Source organism: Spermophilus citellus (genome assembly GCF_964194105.1).
Source record: "Spermophilus citellus genome assembly, chromosome: 8".
Classification (NCBI taxonomy): domain Eukaryota; kingdom Metazoa; phylum Chordata; class Mammalia; order Rodentia; family Sciuridae; genus Spermophilus; species Spermophilus citellus.
The window spans coordinates 63,964,621-63,981,125 of NC_138189.1; the positions used below are offsets into that span (position 1 = coordinate 63,964,621).

Here is a 16,505-nt window from a genome sequence, read left to right on the forward strand (position 1 = left end):
AACTTTAGACTGAATTGTTTAGATAAATAAAACAAAAATATTTTTGTATCAAATTGTATGGGTGTCTGCTAAAGTATTTTGCTTCACAATCCATTCATGCCTTCGATCTTTGAAAATTATTCTTGGTATCAAATCACATTTTTAAGTCAATGTTAGAGTATAACACTTTATTACCAAAAAAAAAAAAAAATCCTAAAAACCCCAAGACATTTTAAACTCAGGTGAATGCGGCTAGAATAGCAAGAAACTGACACTTGATGACTACTAGTTGTAAACTATCGTTGTTAAATTCTTCTACTTGAAGAGCTCCTGTGGACTTGTATTCAATTTTATATAATTATTTATTAAGTGATTTTTTATTTAACAGATGTTTATTTATACATACTGTATATCTGGTAATATTCTAAGCACAAATGTTAGACTCTCTCAAGAAGTATACATTTCCAATCTATCATTAATTTATTTCTATTGTCTCCAACCCAATAAACAACAAAATTGAAAATAAACAACAACAATAAAGAAATTTAAAATGTATCCTTGAGTTTTAAAAAATGATAATCTATATCATTTCAAGTATGATTGTATGGCCTCCGTGATGATAGACATGAGTCTTCTAGAAGTCAAGAGCCACACTGGAAGTGATTCACAGTCACATCATATGGGAAGTGACTCATTACATTATATCTACAGTGATTCAGAGGAAGAAAACAAATCTTTACTACCTATAGGATACAAAGCTTATTTCAACTTTTATCAGGTATAGTTATTAAAGAACTAAATTTCCCCTATGTCTGAACTAGTTTCTGAGAGTGAATAAAATGCCTTTGGAAAATGCAATTCCTTCTAAATTAACAACTCTATGTATAACAACAAGGAATGTTAACCAAGCTCAGAGAGAATGATTACCAACACATGCCTCAATTTGTTTTAAATCCAGTTTATCAGACCAAACTTGAGACTGAGAGTGCATGTAAGAGGTGTATTGGGCCGTACCCTCAGAAGCAAAACCTATGAAGGATGAGGGGTACAGGAATGGTCAGGGGGAAAGTAGAACCATGATATAATTGCATATTAGACTTCAGCCAACCTCAAGGTGAGGACATCTGAAGCTAGGATGTTCTCTCATAGTTGTCCTAAATTGAGTGAGGCAAGGGGATTGGGATTTTGTGTCCTCTCATTGACAAGTCATTAAATGTGGGCTGTATCTTTATGAGGAACATAAGCAGCTTCCTTTGACTTAAGGGCAATTTTGAAGAGGGACTTAGCTGTGAGCTCTCAGTGGGAAAATCCTGGGGTGGGGAAATTAGTATGTCCTGAAGGAAGAATCTAAGTGATACAACTATAGCATCTACAAAACTACAACATCCAGAGCACCACAAAATCCAAGGTACCTGGAAGTTAGCTTGATGAAAGTCCTCTCTCACATATAAGGTCAGGCCTTCACAAGACAGCTCAAGCTTGGCTTGGCATTCTGAAATGATAAAGTTATGCAGTGGTATCCCTTCTCTCATGCCTTCTATTGTAGCCCTGATTCAAGTCATTTTGTACTTTTCAATGCAATTAGTTTAATAGTGTTTTGTCTCCCCATATCTCCTACATACTTCAATGTGAATTTTTTGAAGTGCAAACTGATCACATGTTCACACACCTAGTTATTGCCAATGCAATATCATTTCCTAACAATTTAAGGACCTCAACAATAGCACCATAACTCTATATCCTCACCTTTAACAAGTCTAGTCCTCTCAAGTACTCTATGATCCAGAAACCATGATAATCACTGTTCCCCTCAAATGAACAATTTACACCTTTGAATCTTACCTCATTTTGTATTCCAATTTCCCTAACACCATGTTCCAGGTATCAAGTGTTACCTCCTCTTTTTCTTCCTTTCAATTCCCTTACTGAACAATTCAGGTCAAAAGCCACTAGGCAGGGCCAACCAAATGGCTATCAGGGTAGAGAGAATCTATATTTATGCAGAGCAGGGTATCAGAAGATGAGCACAGTGAGGAAACTGTCCCCATGGTGTAGGGAGAGGTAACCTGGGATGGGATATTGGAACCTGAGAAGGGTGAGGAAGATGTCCGCATGGCAAGGTGGTGGGCCAAAATGAAGAGTCAAAAAACAAACCAGCTGAGAAGGTTACCTTGCAAGGGGGTAATAGGGAGACACTGAAGTTTGTGAACCTAAGCAAGATGAGGAGTGCTTCCCTGGGGGAAAGCTCATTGTGGAGTGCTTGGAGCCCAAGCATAGACTCATGCAAACTTGAAGACAGCAACTTACCTCAACGTCAGAGCATGAGGGAAGAAAGCAGAGTGAGGGCAACAAAATGAAGTGTATAAGAGCCTAGGCATTTGAAGAGGAATTCTGGACAAGGGACACAGCCCAGAGTGGGGTGAAGAGAGTCAGGAAAGCTTCAGAACAAGGTCATGAAAGTGAGGGACACCGGCATAGGAGATCAAGATTATTTATGAAACCTTACCTAACTGCTTCAGTTTCTCCTTTATATCTCAACAGATCTTATTCTTCTCATAGGTCCTCAGTGCAGCCTGACATGACTTGACTCATAACTCATTTTTCAAATTCTAGTCATTTTATTGCTTATCAGTGAAGGGAGGTTGGGTACCAGAAAAAAAAGAAATCAGAAACTGTGGATACCAAGAATGAATTCATTCACTACTCACACATTTCCATTCGAACACATCTCTCCACCTACCAGAAAAAGCTGAAAAAAAAAAAAAAAAAAAGACATTTCCTAGACTCCTGTACAGGCAAGTTTTCTCATGGCTCAGGGTCCACCCATATACACTTACGCGAGACTTTGACTCAGAACTGGGTTACCAAAAAAAAAAAAAAAAAAAAAAAAGAACTGGGTCACAAGACGTTTTAGTGGGCTGGGGATGTGGCTCAAGCGGTAGCGCGCTCGCCTGGCATGCGTGCGGCCCGGGTTCGATCCTCAGCACCACATACAAACAAAGATGTTGTGTCCGCCGAGAACTAAACAAATAAATAAATAAATAAATATTAAAAATTCTCTCTCTCCTCTCTCACTCTCTCTTAAAAAAAAAAAAAAAAAAAAGACGTTTTAGTTAGCTTTCTTGTCATTGTGACCAAAAGACCTGACAAGAACAACTTTAGAGAAGAAAAAGTTTATTTGGGGCCTACAGTTTCAGAGGTCTCAGTCCACAGATGGCTGAATTTGTTGCTCTGGCTCTTAGGTGAGGCAGAACAATATGGTGGAAGGGTGGAAAAGAAAAAAAACAGCTCAGGATATGGCACCAGAAAGCAGAGAAAACTCTGCTCACCAGGGACAAATTATAAACCCCAAAGGCATACCCTCGGTACCTCACCTCATCCAGCCATAACCCTACTTGCCTACAGTTATCTCTCATTCAATGCATTCAAGTGGACTAACGCACCAATTGGGTTAAGGCACCCATAATCTAATTGTTTCACCTCCAAATTTTATTGCTTTGTTTTGTACCGAGCTTTGTGGGGACACCACATACCCAAATCATAACACATGAGGAGAGAGGGAGGACATGGTGTGGTTCTTGCTGGTTCAGGTCATAACACAGGCAGTCTCGGGACAGTGGGCAGCTCCCTTGCAGCCTAATGTTGGAATGCAATTTGGGGAGCTTTTCTTCAGCAATGCACAAAAGCCTGTGAGTTATTTATTCCTCTTAATATATTATTTTTATTGAATGTAATGACAGTAGATTCTGGTTTCAAAGACATTAACATAATCTTATAAAACTTTAGTCAGGTCTGTCATTTTTAATTCTGATGAAAATATGATAAATAAAAAGATAACAAATTGTGAATTTTTCAATTATCCATTGCTTTCATTTGATACTATTCCATGGAAGAAAAAACAAAGTTAGATTTGAGCTGGCCTAGCAAGTGGGAGGTACTGGGTTCGATCCCCAGCACCACATTAAAGATATATCGTGTCAAAAAAGAAAAAAAAAAGTTAGATTTGAGGAGGAGGAATAGGTAGAGGAGGTGATCCAACATGCTGCATAGAGAAGTTTACCACATGAGTAAAAATCTCTTAAACTACCTAAACACAAAACACAAAAGCAGGGATTTTACTTAACAGAAGTCAAAGAATGAGATTGATAGATATAGATAGAAGCAGCTCACAAGGAAGACAAAGCAAGTTAAGGAATGCTTAAAATGACCAAGGACATAAATAATCTTTCAATCTGCTACTCCCTGATTAAACAAATTCCATATTTCTTTCTACTTCTAAGAGGTTACAATATAGAATAACTTAGAAGAATTTAAATTATAATAGTAATATTTATTTATGTTATGATAATGATATGGTACTTGCAAAATAATAATAGAAACAAATTTGATAACCATTTACAGTTTTAAGGTGCTTCTACATACATTGTCTTTTTCAGAAACACATTTCCAATTTCAAACCAGCTGACTTTTGAGACATTAAAAATTAACATTGTTAGGCCAGGAACAGCAGTGTGCACCTGTTATCCCAGCAATTCAGGAGACTGAGGCAGAAAAACTGCAAGTTCAAGGTCAGCCTCAGTAATTTAGTGAGGCCCTATCTCAAAATAAATAAATAAATAAATAAATAAATAGGAGCTAAGGATGTAGGTCAGTAGGATAGCACTCTAGGTTTAGTCCCTGGTACCAAAAGAAAAAAAAAATCAATCTTAATTTCTCCTTATCCAATACCTTCCTCAAAAGAAAGGAACAAAAAAGACTGGATAATCCTGATGATGGAACTTAAAAGAAGATGCGTTCAACCAATGCACTCAGCTAAAGGAATTCAAGCTGGGCTCTCCTGTTCCCTTGCCTACAATGTACCATGATTAAGGGGTACCTTGTAACTAAGTCCCCACCATTTGCATAGAGAGAAAAAAATATCTCTTTCAGGATAAGCACTAATTTAAAGACTTTATAGGCAACATGAAAGAAAAAAAATTTTACTTGTTTATATAACATTTTTAACAGTCACAGTGTTTCTGCTCCAAGATATTTCAGCTTTGGATATTTAACTACTTTTTTAAGATAAAAAAAATTAAAATGTAATTTTGCTCTTTGGAGTGACTACCATAAGCACTACAATTAAAAAGATTTTTTTTTCATATTTTGGAGGCCTTGTGTTTCTCATGGAAACCACTTGATTAGTGCATATCCAACTTTATCTTAACAGCACATATGGCACATAGATTATCTATCCCAGTTTTCTTGGGAAGTTCTTTGTAAGGAGTGGTAGAAAAGTTGTCAATCCCCAAATGGCCAATGGATTGCATATGTAGCAAACTTGGCTAGCAAAAATATCAAAGTGAATTCAATAATACTGGACCACAAGTGATGATATTTTTTAAAGATTAGTATTTCAGAAGTTTGCTTTTAACACTGATCTTCATACAGAGTTAACACTTCTTCATCAAATAAAGGGAGAATTTGAAGAAATCCATGTACATAAATGTATTAATCAAATAATTATTTAACGCCTACTCTCTGCAAAGCAGAGATCTGTGCCTTTTGGAATATATAAGATCTATTAAAATTGATATCCTAGTTGGATATTCTACTTATTGAGCTAAGGGCTCAGGGCTTCACTACTTACCCAGGATGACCTTGAAGTCCTGCCCCGAAGTGATCCTCTTGCCTCAGCTTTCTGAGTACTTGGAACTCTAAGCATGCACCACCACTCTGAACTAAAATTGTTTCAACCATTCATCTTATACTGTGTCCAGTATATTCTCTTAACCAGCCATATGACAACAAATTACATTAAAGTTGATATAAAGGTAGCTTTTATAGGATTTGCTTGAGAAAAAAAACAGCAATCACCCTAAGCCCTACCCCAGCCCTCATTCAAAAGAGTGGAAACATAGAGATGTGAATGTAGAGTATCTATGGGAAATGGGCAGGGGTGGGGTGGGCATTTACTTTTATTGGAGCTCTGGGTATATATAAAGAGATGGAAAAGAAAGTAAAATTACAAATATGGTCTAATCCAGATCTTGTAGGAGGCATTCAGTCAATATTACCTATTTTTGTCAATAAAGTTTTATTGGATCCAGTCATACCCATTTGCTTATATATTGTGACTACTTTTTTGCTACATTAGCAATATTGAATAGTTGAGGTAGAGACCATATGGCTTACATGCCTAAAATATTTACTATTTGGCCTGTAATAATAATAAAAAATTTACCAAATTTTGCTTTGATAAAAACCTTTAATTATATGAACATTTTTTTTGTGTAGACAAAATAGAGACAATAACAAATTTTCAACATCAGAAAGGTTAGACCAGAGCCATTAAAAAAAAAAAAAACAGGAATAGTCAGATCGACATCACAAGACAAATTAGAGAAGAAAGACAAGAAGGAGCTGAGAATTCTTAAAACTATATTTGAAACATAAAATTTAGTAGTTTATTTTTATTTGTGTTCAATGAAATATGAAAGCCCACATTGTCTCAAAACTATAAATTTCAAAGTAAAATTGGAAGAACTTTTAAGAGTGGTGAGGCAAGGATATTTCTATGCCTGGGAGAGAAACGTACAGTCTCGGGTAAGCTCTGTCTGGAAAAAAGCCAGAGATGGGGAAGTTGTGCGTGAGTTGTGTGTGGGAAGGCTGAGAGGAAACAGCACATGGGAAATTTCACTGTTGGAATGGTATCTCATAAGGTCTTGGCAGTAAATAGTGAGCCAACCTTTCCAACTCAATTCATAAGGTTCACCCCCAAACTAAAAATAAATTTGATTTCTGTAATAGATACCAATGTGAACAAAGTAAGGGTGCAAGAAAACATACTAGTAAGCCATAAAGTGTCCCATGAAAACTAAGGACAAAAACACAATGGCACTTACAAATGGGTCTAGACTCCAATTTTTAAAGCTAATATCTCAAATAAAAATTACAGGGAAGATTTTATAGTGAAGGCAGCAGAGGCATGACCACATGCTATATCATCACAATATGGCAGACAGGGCTCAAGGAGGTAAAAGGACATTTCCTAAACATGGTGAGCTAGAAAGAGACCTCAAAAGGTGTTCTCCATAAGAAGTATATGCCCTTTTTCATAAAAAGAGACATTGGGGAAGCTTAATTTATTTTATAAACATTCTACTTACAACCAAGTTCTTTGGAACACCTTGGTTCCATAGAATAATGTATTTATATTGTTTCTACTGATATATTTCCATCTCCTCTCTGCCCAAAAGATTTTTTCTCTCACATTAAGCTCAATTAGACAAAGACTGAAAGATGACTTTTATAATTCATAAAAAATTACAGTCAACATTTTGATTAATAATCTAACAAACTGTTAAAGAGAAATAAAATGCAGTGCAAGTTCAATCAACAAGCTTCTGTTTTTGAAATTCTGACCTTGACAAATTTGCATTTTAAAGTCATTCGTTAATGATTTCCCTTCTGTGGCACAAATACTGAATACAAACCAAGGGAGCCAAGTAAGCATAAGCATCAATATGTAAAGGATATTGCAGATAAATCCAGTACACCTTGAGGTGATTAGTCTAAAACTCACTGAATTTCTGGTCTTTGAATTAATGCCTTTTTTGTTCAATCATGATACAGTACAAAAAGAATCATGTGGCAGTCAAAAAAACAAAAAAGCTAACCAAGTTGATATCTTCCCCATTCATCATTTCATTGACATGTCTATCAAAATGGTTTTCCACCTTCAATTGACAGTCAAAACAATCAAAAATTCATGTAGAATTTTAAACTGCATTTGAGTTAAATGGTATCACAACACAATACCAAACTCCTGAGATCAAACACATAATTTCTCTTTCCCTGATGCAGACTTAAGATATGTATCATTCCTTTTAACTAGTAATTTTTCTTATAAGAGATCTTGTAGTAGATAAAGTGCATTGACATTCTTCATATATCACTATATGCTGAAATTTAAACTAAAAACTAGCTCCGTAGGGAAATAAGAAAAACATAGTGTTTTAAATCTTCTTGTTGTGGCTCAGGAAGACATTTAACAGGGAAAACTAAAACTGTATGTGTGAGTCTGAAATAAATTTCTGAAGAAAAATTACAAAATATTTGTATTCATCTCCTTGCTAAAATTTATGAGCTACTCTGTCCACAGTATATGCAGTGGATGGCTTTGGTGATTGTGTCTGCATTTAATGTTCTGTATCCTAAAGATTTAGGAAAAAGTTTTGGGTATTTTGTTTTTTTTTGGGGGGGTCCTTTCCTTCTCTGTCCTCCTTTCTTCCTTACCTTGCTGATTTATTGATGCCAGATGTATACATGCATGTCTCTAAAACATCTGTGAGCACTATTAAATTAATCACCTCTTGTGCATGACTTGCCTCAAGAAAATAAGATTTTCCTTTCTCTTTACCTGCCTTGAATTTTTGCAGCACTTTCATATTGAACATTTCTTCAGACTTTCTTCTCTCTGGGGCTCTGTGTTTTGGGCTTTTACGTAAGTTATGTCATCTGGTTCTCAAAATTACTTTTTTGGGGAAAAAAGTATTGTCAGACTATCTTGGGATCCTTCTTCAGGGTCCTTAATCTGTGCTCAGGAAGTCCACGTGGTTGTGCTAAAGCATCTGTCATCCTTTGACCTGCAGTTGCTGGGAGATCCATAGAGAGGATATCAGACATCCTGTAAGCCAGGAAATGCTTCCTTGGAATGTGAACTATGTGGCATGCATTGAGGAACTATTACCCCCAAGAAAAAGATGTTCTTCTTCTTCTTTATTTATTTATTTATTTATTTTGGATGTGAAGATGTGATGTATTGTTACTTTTTTAATAGAGACCACATCACTTTATCTGACAAAGATGGCCATGTTCAAGGACAGTGTGTGGGATACAATGGCTGCACTGGCCCCCTAGTCAAAGAGATGAGAGTCATCAGTCAACAGATGAGAGGCAATAACTCATGAGGGCACCAGAAAGCTTTTTCATCATAAAATAGCAGAAAGGGTAAACACCTTCACCACCCAAGTCTTTGTTATTGTTTTCTTCTGATCTCTGTTCTCTCATCCACATTAGCCTGCTGCTTCCAGAATGGGCTCTGTCTTCTGACTTTATGCTCGTTAGGATGCTAGTCTATCAGTTTGTGTTAATAAGGTAATGGGGTGGTCCCTAACTTAGCTGAGGAACCTGCTTAAGTCTTCTTTGATTTCAGCTTCATCCCAAGGCCCAAGAATGCTTTCTTTAAAAAGCTGCAGGTGAATGAGCTAGAAAGGGCAGAGACACAAGGTGGAAACCAACACAAGAGCAAAGAGTATGACTCCCACCACACTGACGGACAGCAGGTGTCCCAAGGCTGAAAACGTAAAAAGCAATGTGACCCCCACCTAGTTGCAGGGAGTACCGGCCTTTCGTTTCTTCTGTAACATGGGCCACAGTGCAAAGCCCTGGATGGCAAATGTCACCATGATGAAGGCATGCAGGAACCGGGGAAGATGTGAGGCCAGGCAGACAGAAGCAAAGATGGCCATGTTCAAGGACAGTGTGCTGGATACAATAGCAGCATTGGCCCCATAGTCAAAGAAGATAAGGTGGCCCAATAGCATGAAGACTGACATGACACAGATGTTGTCAGTGCTAACGGACTCTGTCAGAGTATTCAGCACTGGTGAGAAACCACCGTTAAGTGAAAATGCTGAAGACCAAGACACTCTTCAGGTCAGCCCACCGCATCTTCTTGCTCTTCTTCTGCCCTTTACCTCCATCAGGGAGATCAAACAAAACTTAATCCATTAATGAATATGCCAGGCCAGTTCCAAAGAGCTGGGGGTCAGGGGGGAGCAATAGATCTTCATCCATATATCACCAAATGACCACAAAAACACAGACACTGCATAGTTGTTGTATCACTAGACTGGACTCAAATACCACAGCTCAATATTGGTATTTTCAGGCATAGATGTTTTTCCGGAGCTCTTCCAGGTACTGCTGGTCCACATCAGGGAAGGACTGCTGCTCATATAAGACCTTCTGCCACTTGGCCTCCGTGGTGTTAATTACAGGTTAGGCACACATCATCTTATCCTTTCCCTTAAACTCAGACTAGTTCAATTTCCCTTGAAGAAGTCCATGTGGTTTACTCATTCTTTATGAAATTTTAAAATAATACTTCTCTGGAAATTCCATGTTGTTATCTACCGACCTTTCCTTGTTTTCAAAGGCAGCAACTTAGGCCAGGCCCATAATAGATGAGTTTGTTCTCTGAGGCAAGAAAACACAGCCAAATTCCTGCCATAAGTTCCTAGGGATGCACAGCAGGATCGGGCAGCTGCCCACCCAAAGATGTTCTTTTTGCTTTAGAGTACTTCCAAAGGGGCAAGATGACTGGATAGAAGCATCCAACATGTACTTGGTCCTCCACAAGGAAGGAGCCCTAAGGCAGGGTGACAACCAGAGCCATATCATTATTGAAGACCTTCCTAGCCCCTCTCTGTGATCAGGGCACATTAGAATCATAGAATTCTTTCTTTGCCTTGTAGTGACAGGTGCCCATGGGCAGTGCTAGGAGAGGGGTGGCAGGAACTAGGTTGGTAACTTCCTTCAGTTCTGGCAGTCTTGTGAAACAGCATGCCCACATCCTATGTCTGAATGACAGGCCTCCCTCGGTTCTCAAGAGCAGGACACTGCACCCTGTTGCTCTGTGTGCCACAACACCTGTTCCCTAAAGTGCAGTGCTCTCCAAGGATTTGTACTGGAATCACTCTACTGAGGCCGATACTTGCTAAATTGGTGCAAAGGAATGTCTTTGGGGTCCCAGAGATAATAAAGGAAGAGATTTCTTACTGTTGGAGCAGTTCAAATTCAGACAATAAATCCTTTCTAAAGATGGCTCCTGGCTACAGCACCCTGGGGGTTCTCCAGGAGATAAAGTAAATTCCTTTTCCAAAGTCAGGCCTCTGTGCAGTTAGATTGAAAGTCTGGAAGGATTGTGAAACTTTTCAGTAACTAGGATTACCAGACTCCATGATGATAGTTTTCTGGATGGGATTCTTCTTTACCTTTACTCCCAAGGAGGGAAGACTCCTTCTCTCCCAGGTGTTAGGATAGGGTAGGGGCAGGGACTGAGATATTTTGTTTCTCTTGCTATGCTGCTATCCAAGATCTCTTAATTTAAGGATTCTGGGGGGTTTTGTTTTGGGGCGGTTCTTTTTCCTATTGCTTTTTACTGCTCTTTCACAATCACTTATCTCAATATGCAGCCATGCAACATTTCCTGGGAAAGTACACGCCCAGTAACATAGAGGGAAAAAACACAATACCTGCTGCCACCCCACCTGTGCAAGTCTTGTCAGTCACCCCTGCATCTTTTCTTGATCACACATTACTGACAAGATTGGGTGTAAGCCTCACAATGCTATGGTTCCCGACCCCACCTCTGCCTGTGAAGCACATAGACCCACACCAGTGTCTAGTCAGAGGACAAGTACCTCAAGCCCTGTTATGGTTTAGATGTGATCTCCCTCAAAATCTCACATGTGAGACTGTTGAGAGCCACAGCCGAAGGGGCCCCAGCAAACTTTCAGACTGCCAGCTGATGTTTGGCTCACAGCGGCCCCAGCAACATCTAGCTGATTGGCTCCTCTGCGGTGATGCTCATTGGGCTGTTTCCCTGCACTTTCAGACCACGGAGCTGCTCATTGGGGGAATTTTTTGGCTCCGCCCACGCGACCCAGCCAATCCGCCTGAAGAGCAGGAGGATTGTGGGAGGTGGAGAGGCCTGTGGTTGTGAGAGAGGCTTGTGGGAAGCCGGTGGTGGCAGTTGGGCTCTGAAGGTTTTCCTGAGGAGCTGTTTTGTTTGGCATGTGTGGTTCTAAAAATAAAGTTCGTTTCTTTTGGCAAGTGGCTCCTGAATTGTGCCCAGCCAGACTGTGGCATGAGACAATGCAAGAAGGTTCAGAAGAGAAGTGATTGAATTGTGAGAGTCTTAACCCAATCAGTAAGTTAATCTCCTGAGAAGGATTAACCCCACACACTCTGCTGTCTACACCACACCTGCCTGAACTGATAAAGGGGCCCCACTCTCACATGATCCACATAGACAGTGGGTCTCTGATTATCAGGTAAGATGCATTGTGCCCAAACTCACTAATCACAGCCTAACAAGGAACAGGGAAGATATATGAAGTAAACTCAATATTGCAAAACAAACCAATACCCCATGAAACATCTTTGAGAGAAAGGCACTAAGAATGCCATCCCATAACAGTGGTAGAAACATCCATTCCACCACATGCATAAACCTTGACATAGTAACAAAAGAAATATAAAGTAAAACGAACAGTTAATATGATACCTCCTAAAATTCAGAACTATCTTGTACCAGATTCCAAAGATATAAAAGTGGTTAAAATGCCTGATAAATAATTCAAAAGAATAATTTTAAAAAATCTCAGTAAAGTCCAAGAAAATACAGATAAAGTTAAATGAAATTAGAAAGACAATGAAGAATCTGAACAAAAAAAATTCAGCAGAGAAAGAAACTTTGAAAAAAAATCAGAAATCTTTCAAATAAAGAGTTCTATAAATCAAATTTTAAAAATTAGTTAAACCAGGCATAGTGGCACACACCTGTAATCCCAGCCACTCAGGCTGAGGCAAGAGGATCACAAATTCAATGTCAGACTCAACAACTTAGAAAGACACTAAGCAACTTAAGGAGATCCTATCTCAATATAAAATGTAAAACGGGATGAGGGGGTGGCTCAGTGGTTGAGTGCCTCTGAATTCAATCCCTGGAACAAAAAACTAAAAGAAAAAAGAAAAAAATCAGTTGAAAGTCTCAACAACAAACTAGATCAAGCCGACTAAAAGATAAAGAATATCAGAACAGCAACATGGCGGTGGGCGCAGAGAGATCAAGTCTCTGACCTCTTCAGCTGTGCAGGCATAGGGAGTCGTAAACAACCTAAATCTGTTTGCTCAGGATCACTAGGCAATGCTGAGCTGACGTGGATCTGGGGCGAACAGTCTGGGCCTCTCAGAACACACACTGAGCCCGGATCGGCTGAATTCAAGCTCCCGTTCGCCTGCTTCCTACAGACAAACAGCTGTGACTCAGCACTAATCCATCCTGCTGAAACAACTGGTCAGCCCTTCTCATCCTACGGAGGTAAATGCCTACCGAGCCTTCGTAGGTAGTGGCCACAGGTTTGAAACGGGGCTTGGGAGAGACAGTAAGGACCCACCCGTTGCATTGGTCGCCCGGCAAAGGGAAACGAACTGTCGCCATTTGCAAGAGATACCACCATGGCAGAGAACTGACATCATCAGACTGCGGCGGAGGAGATAACTTCATTGAAACCTGCGGCTACAGATGTGTAATTCCCTAGCCTTCCCTCTCCACACATCAGGGAAACCTTAAGGGCCCCTCCCAGCTCTCCTATAATGGCCCCTCCCAGCTCTCCCGTGAGCACCATAGCCAGACCGAGGGAATCAGAGGTGGTGCGGGACCCACGGTACGGGACCCGCGGCGCGGAACTACCGCTCCCACCAGTGCTGACAGCTGAGGTCTCTTGCACCAGCTACCGGGGGCGTGGCTACCGGAGGGCAAGTAAAATTCGCTGAGGATTCTCAGCCCCAAGCTCTACAAACTTAGGGTCTGAGGGAATGGCAAACTGGAAGAGTGTGCCCAGTCGTTCATGAAAACAGGGCTCCCGGGAGCAGCAGACCTGGCGTGTAGCCAGTATGGTGGTGAGCAGCACCCGTGAGAGGGGCCTGGCTAGAGGAAAAGTGGGAAGTGACTAGACACAAGAGGAGGCCCTAGGCACTCAGGATTGGAGACTCGCCCAGTCTGGGAGGAGCTGCTGCACAGTGATTGGTTCCCGCGTATTGACAGGAGAAACTTGGCCTGGTGGGCACAGCGCCACCTACTGGAAGAGAAGTTAATCAAACTCTAAGACGGCATTTATTAATTTTTTTTTCTTTTCTCTTTTTTTTTGATTTGGGTTTTTATTTCATTTTCATTTTTATTTCTTGTTTTTTTAAATTTTTTTACAATCTTTTTAAATTTTTTTTTCTTCTAATTTTAATTTTAATTTTTTAAATTATTTTTTAAAAATTTTTTTTCTTGTTTTATTTCCTATATTTTTTCTTCTTTTGTCTTTTCATTTCTTTTCAATTATCTTATCCCCCCTTCCTTGAATTCTACCTGCTTACTCTCATTCTCTTTAGTGACTTCTTCCCTTCCCTTCTAATACCTTTCCTCCCAAGCATCTAATAAATTTATAGGAGTAAACAGTAATTCATCAGTCAAACAGAACAAGAAGTAACATGAGCAGCTTCAAAAAGCAAGGAAGAAAAGGAGTACAAACAATGCAGGACAGACTAAATATTCAGGAGGACCTAGAGTCATCAGAAAAATGGTCATATAAAGAGCTCAAGGAACACCTTAGACAGATGGAATGGAACCTTAAAGAGGATACAAGACAGCAAATTCAAGCAGCGAAAGAACACATTGAGAATGAATTACATAAACAGATAAAAGAAGAAGTTAAGCACCTCTATCAGGAGATAGAGATTATAAAAAATAATCAAACAATAATTCTAGAAATGAAGGAAAGGATAAACCAAATTAAAAACTCAATTGAGAGTATCACTAACAGAGTGGAGCAAGTAGAAGCCAGAACGTCAGATAATGAAGACAAAATATATCATCTTGAAAAGAGTCTAGCCAACTCAGAAAGGCTGGTAAAAAATCACGAGAAAAACATCCAAGAGTTATGGGATAACATAAAAAAACCAAATCTATGAGTCATCGGGATAGAAGAAGGTACAGAGATTCAAACCAAGGGAATGAGTAACCTGCTGAATGAAATAATTACAGAAAACTTTCCAGAAATAAAAAAGGAAACAGATATACAAATTGAAGATGCATACAGGACACCGAGCGCACAAAACCACAGTAGACCAACGCCAAGACACATTGTTATGAAAATATCCAATATACAGAACAAAGAGAAAATATTAAAAGCTACAAGAGAAAGGAGACAGATTACATTCAGGGGTAAACCAATAAGGTTAACAACGGATTTTTCATCACAGACACTGAAAGCAAGAAGGTCATGGAACAATGTATTTCAAACACTGAAAGACTGGATGCCAACCAAGAATTCTGTATCCAGCAAAATTAAGCTTCAGGTATCACAACAAAATAAAAATCTTTCATGATAAACAAAAGTTAAAAGAATTTGCAGCCAGAAAACCAGCATTGCAAAGCATTTTGAGCAAAACACTACACGAGGAAGAAATGAAAAACAATAACCAAAACCATCAGTAGGAAGTGCCTCGGTAAAGACAGAGGGCGAGGGGAAAGATAATCATGGAGAAACAAACTAAATTTTTTTAAAAAAAGGATAAATAATCAAGCATGGATGAAGTACAAACCATATATCAATAGTAACTCTGAATGTTAAACTCTCCAATAAACCGACATAGGCTGGTATCATGGATTAAAAAAACAAATCCAACAATATGCTGCCTCCAGGAGACACATCTGATTGGAAAAGACATACACAGGCTGAAGGTGAAAGGATGGGAAAAAATATACCATGCACACGGTCCTCGTAAGCAAGAAGGGGTGGCCATCCTCATATCGAATAAAATCGACTTCAAGACTAAGTTAATCAAAAGGGATAAAGAAGGACATTATATACTGATAAAAGGAACCATTCACCAACAAGACATAACAATTATCAATATTTATGCACCAAATAATGGTGCTGCGACATTCATAAAACAAATTCTCCTCAAGTTCAAGAATCAAATAGACCACAACACAATAATTATGGGTGACTTCAACACACCTCTCTCACCATTGGACAGATCCTCCAAACAAAAGTTGAATAAAGAAACTATGGAACTCAATATCACAATCAATAACCTAGACTTAACTGACATATATAGAATATATCAACCATCATCAAATGGATATACTTTTTTCTCAGCAGCACATGGATCCTTCTCAAAAATAGACCATATATTATGCCATAGGGCAACCCTTGCTGAGGGTTATATATTTAATAATTCTGTTCAGGATAATGTCTCTTTAGCATCATTGCCAGAATTTCCATCTCCATCCCAGTGCCGGTGAAGACTAAGATAAAACCAAACTACAGCTTCTATGATAGCCATCACAGTAAACTGTATAAACTGATGCATCAATGAATATAACTCAACAAGTAATGCTCAATCAAGGACTCGATTTACTTTGGGAGGAAATGGACATATTGATAGACTCCTCCGATTTGAACTGCTTGCAGAACTTGCCTGGACTATATATCAGTTGCATGCATTGTGAAATATCGTCTGATGCAGCGAATTATGGTACTGCTGGCATATCTTTGCTGATGGTGTCACCAGTGATGCAATTTCCTTGCCAGCGCACCCCATGTTAATTGTGGTAATGCTGGCATATCTTTGCTGATGGTGTCACCAGTGACGCAATTTTTCCAAAGGAGCCGTCAATTGGCTTGGTGTCGTGGCATTTC

At 39.1% G+C, this 16,505-nt stretch overlaps 1 pseudogene across 1 annotated transcript; it reads right to left on the bottom strand.

Moving 5' to 3' along the window:
* Positions 1–9,137: 9,137 nt before the first annotated feature.
* On the bottom strand, positions 9,138–10,038 carry LOC308654774 (phosphatidylinositol N-acetylglucosaminyltransferase subunit C-like; annotated as a pseudogene). The gene has a single exon. The product of its transcript is annotated as a phosphatidylinositol N-acetylglucosaminyltransferase subunit C-like (transcript).
* Between the last annotated feature and the right edge of the window lie 6,467 nt (positions 10,039–16,505).